This window comes from Hippopotamus amphibius, chromosome 1 (genome assembly GCF_030028045.1).
Source record: "Hippopotamus amphibius kiboko isolate mHipAmp2 chromosome 1, mHipAmp2.hap2, whole genome shotgun sequence".
In the NCBI taxonomy this organism is placed as follows: domain Eukaryota; kingdom Metazoa; phylum Chordata; class Mammalia; order Artiodactyla; family Hippopotamidae; genus Hippopotamus; species Hippopotamus amphibius.
The window spans coordinates 115,035,218-115,039,905 of record NC_080186.1 but is presented as its reverse complement, the minus strand read 5'-3'; the positions used below and the strand labels follow the sequence as shown (position 1 = coordinate 115,039,905).

Sequence of the window (4,688 nt, the reverse complement as noted above, 5' to 3'; positions counted from 1 at the left end):
TTACCTGAAAACTTAATTTTGTATAAAAATATGACTGTTTCTTTAGAAAATAATATAGTTTTTTTTAATAAAAGCTGGTAGATAGAAAAAATGGTCTATCAAAATATGGTAAACAAATGTAAAATATGAAATCATTAAAAACATCTCATAGAAAGACACTGTGCTAAAGTACTTTCCTGAAGTGTGAGCAACACTGACACTGTACATCTAAAGGTTACGAGGTTCACTCTCCTGGCTTGGTTTCATTACATATCCTCACAGCAGAGGCAGTAACTGTCTTTAAAATGGCCCCTTCTCAAACACTAACATTTTCTGTATACTTCAAAATTAATGCAAAAGACATCCTCTGGATCGGTGGTTTTCAATCCTGGTACATACTAGCTCCATCTGGAAACTTTAAAAGAAAATGCAATTCCACCCGAGTCTCACTGCGAGAGCCTGATTTAACTCAGCCAAGGTGGGACCCAGACTGTTATTTTTTTAAAGCTCCCCAGAGAATTCTGATGCAACCAGGGTCGAGAACGATGGCAAAAGACATGTGAGAAAACAGTCGTTCTTAACTCTGTGTCTATCAGCTGATTGTCTGTAGGCGTCACTCATCCCATGACATGCCCCCCCGTCCCACACAAGAAAGACCACGTGTGCGATACAGTCACGGGAGCCAAAATGAAACGTCAGGAAGCTTCAAATACATATAAACACACACGGTCTCGTGGATTTACATATGTATAACATATACGTATAGTTAGGGTATTTTGGTTAAGCAGAAACCAGCATTACGATAATTTGCTCTTGATTTAAAAAACAAAACAAAACACCAAGTACAAACATTCTAAGATATTTCCACAGTTTTAACAGAAACTGGTTTTGAACACTCCACAAAATTCGTCGCGGCATGAACACGACGGACCCATTACTTGGACAAGGGACTCGGCTGAGTCCTAGAGCTTTCCGGAAGCGCACGAGGGTGGCGTGGCACGGAGCAGGCGTGGAGGCGTCCCAGGCCATCACAGCACGCACGGCCTTCCGGTCGCTGCTTGATTCACGTCTTCTTGGCCCCGGGCTGCACCTGCGATGGGTGCATCTCTGGCGCGCTAGAACCACGTGATTTTGACCGCTTCATTCCTGTTCGCTTTGGGACAGCCCCACTGGGGTGGCAATGACTGCGAACAGGCAACCATCTCTCTGTCAGAAGACGACAGCCTCTTCTCTCTCTCCTCCCTCCAACCACCGGCATTTCATGAGGGATTGGTTAAAAAAAAATGTACAAGCAAACGAAACCCAACAATATCTTTCACGTGATTAAAAAAAAAAAGTCGTTACACCTAACTTAACTGGAAAACAAAACAACGAACAAACACACCACAGTTTGGTATTCTGAAGGCTTGGTAACCAGTAAAGCACATTTCCTTCCAAAGGATCAGGGAACTTCTGGGCACTTGTCTTGCGGTAGTCTCTGCAGTCCTTCTGTGTGATACTTAAAGTGCAACTGTCCCACAGCTTTCATTTCCATCGCAAATATTATAAAGAGCGAGCTACGTCTGGGGCAAAGAACGTATGGCACAAGTAACAGGTACAGAAAGAACCCATGGCTTTCACAGCCTCCAGCAAACAGCAGGCTGTCCATGCAGCTGCACGCAGACGTCCTTTACACAACAAACTCTGGAACTTCATCGTGGGTGAGATCCAGAGAAAAGTACTTGCTCGTTCTTTTGACTGGAAAAGCGTCTTGGATGGTGACGCACTGCTGGGCCAAGCAGCGGCTGCAGTAGAGGCCTTCCTCATCCAGTTCGTGGCCGCACCCGAAGGTGTAGCTCTGAGCAGTGTCCTGACACAGCCCCGTGATATGCAAGAAGTCTTTCTGATACAGTCTGATGTCATCGAGGCTCAAGCTATGTCAGTCGGTGAAGGTCTCTGGTTTTCGACATATAGTCTGTGGAAGAGAATCAGTACTCTGGCCACAAAGTTTGACCACCGTCTCTGAGGAGCTGGAGGTGGAAGAACCAATTTCTTTCACAATCAACCCAGAGTGTCCATTCAGCTTCCGGAACAGAAGCATGTCCTCCGTAATGTAGATGCACATGTCTGGGCTGACTTCCAGGGACTCTTCATTCATCCTCTCCAGGTCCCTAGGGTCATCAACCAGCATCTCTATCTCATCGTCCTGCGAATCCTCCTCCAGGTGGTCCTTGCCCCCACTCTCCACCCCGGAGGTGTGGGAGCTGCCGTGGCTGGTCGTGGAACTGCAGGTCTTCAGCTTGCGGTGGATGGCGCTGCCGGGGCAGGCATCCTCGGGGCCCGCGTCCCGGGCCTTGGTGTCGGCCTCGATGCCCGAGGTGTGGGAGCTGCCGTGGCTGGCTGTGGAGTGCCGGGACAGGCGCTTGTGCTTCCCGCTGCCCGCGCTGCTCTCGCTGGCCCGGGACCGCTTCTCCAGCTGGTCCATGTCCAGGTCCAGGTTGTCGCTGATGTACGATTCCCGGGTACTGCTTCTTCTCTTCGCTCTCCTCCAGCCTCCGGACGTGGCGCAGGACAGGCTGCAGGTTCATGTAGAGGCGGTGGCTGCTGCTCAGGAGCTGCAGGAGGTGCCTGGAGCGCAACGGGCAGCCCATGCAGTAGGTGAGCTTCCTGGCCGAGGGCAAGCCGTCCGGCAAGATCTCAAACTTCTTCCCCACAAACACCAACTTTCCAACATTGGTCCAAGGGAAATCATAAAGTAACTGTTTCTCTTCATCTAAATTCCGAAAAATCTGTATTCCCCGCATGGTCAACCCAAGGGTCAGAGAAGCTTCAATCTCCCTTATTATCCTTATACAATCTGTAGTAATGAACAGCGACGTCATCCAGCCGGACGGCTTCTTTGATATATTTAAGATGAGCCTCGGAAGCTGTCAGTGCAAACTGATCTTTGTGCATGTTTGGAATGTGCTTCAGGATGTAGTCCTTCCCTCTCTTGGAAACAACCCAAGACGGGAAGTAAGCCTCGGGCTCGAAGTATTTCCCATAGTGCTTGTTCCTTTTGAAGTTCCCAAGATCAGCCTGCAGCGCGAAGGCTGCCAGCAGGAAGTAGGCCTCCTCTCAGAGCACACACTGGGAATGGAGGACTTGTTTTCTCAGGTGCCAGTAATAATAGTATCTCGCTGCTCTGTCACTGATCAGTCGGCCGTTTTCCACGTAGTACTGTACGGGGAAGTGGATGATCATGGGAGGTCCAAACTGGTCAATATCCTTGCTGGCCTCTTTCTTCCATTCTTTTGGACAATACTTATAAAGCTTTTGTGACAACTCCATATACACATGTTCATTATTTTGTATAACACTGAGTCCAAAGAGGTGACAGTCCTTTAGCCTGAGTAGGTCACACACCTGGACCAGCAACTGGTGACACAGAATTTTAACGTTTATGATGATGCTGAGAGATTCATCGTTGGGGAGGAAGATGCACACGCTCCGGCGGTCTTGCATGACTCTGTTGTTGTGAAAGGTCAGCCTGTTCATCACACCGCGGGCTCTCTAGCGGCCAGCGCTGGGCTCCGAGTCCTCGGCGACCCCTCCGGCTCCGAGCGCCGCGAGCCAGACCCTGCCCCGCATCCCCCGCCCGGCAGGAGCAGCAGCACGGGGCCCGCCTCCGTGGGTCTCACCGGGAGCGGGCCGCGCGGGAGGGCGGCAGCGGTGGCGGGAGAGGTGCAGGGCGGGCGCCGGGGAGCGGGCTCTGCGTGCACAGCCGCGCGTCGGGGGCCTCGGCACTCAGGGCGGCGCCGCGCCTGCCGCGGACAGGCTCCAGGCTCGCGGGCGAAGCCGCGGAGGGTCCTCGGAGAGAGTCCGCGGCGCCGGGCGTCGGACCCGCGGCAGCTCCCAGCGGCTTCCTGCCGGCGCCCGCCTGCCCCGCCGCTCTCAGCCTCGGCCCCGCGCGGCAAAAGCAGAGATTTAGAGTAGACTGTTTGGGTTCAAATACTCTCCCTCTCCCTGACTAGCTATGTGACCTTGGGTAGGTTATTTAACCTCTCTGTGCCTCAGTTTTTTCATCTACAAAATGGGGATGATAATAGGAACTCAAAATATTTGCTAAGCACCATAACACTTCTGGTGCATTTCACATGCTGTGTTAGTCCCAGATCCACGAGCATTTTACCTTTAGAATAAAATCTGTCTGACCAAGAAAGGAAATTTTTTTTTTTTTTTGCAGAAGTTGTGGGAACAGTAAAATTAAACCAAATGTGAATATTTGGGCCAGGAACAAGGATACATTTCTAGACAAACCTGACTTAGAAAACAGGACCATCTTTCCAGGATGAACCCCTCAGAATGATATCAGATTGACTAACTTAGCTTCCAAACCCAGGCGGTGCTTTGGGCATATGAGACACACCTGAGCAATGTACACAGGGCTCTGTTCCCTGATGACACTGGCTTTAATTCCTCTAAACTGCCACCAGGTGTCTACAGACACTCAAACTTCCCCTCTTTGGCTTCTGAGTCAAGGAAAGTGGAAGCTGGAACAGAGAGGGGAGTAACTAGCCCAAGGACGCACAGTTTGGCAGTGGACTGTGCACTAGAACCCAGGTGTGAGTGGCCCCAGATCCAAAGTGCGCCAGAGGTAGGAGGACAGACAGATTTCAAAGCAAGAATCCAAGGCCCAGGAGGAACCTAAGACTCCATCATATCACCATCCCGCTACCTCTTATTCTCCT

General features: G+C 50.8%; 1 pseudogene; it reads right to left on the bottom strand.

Moving 5' to 3' along the window:
• Positions 1 to 1,493: 1,493 nt before the first annotated feature.
• Positions 1,494 to 3,526, bottom strand: LOC130845926 (FERM domain-containing protein 6-like; annotated as a pseudogene).
• Positions 3,527 to 4,688: the final 1,162 nt, after the last annotated feature.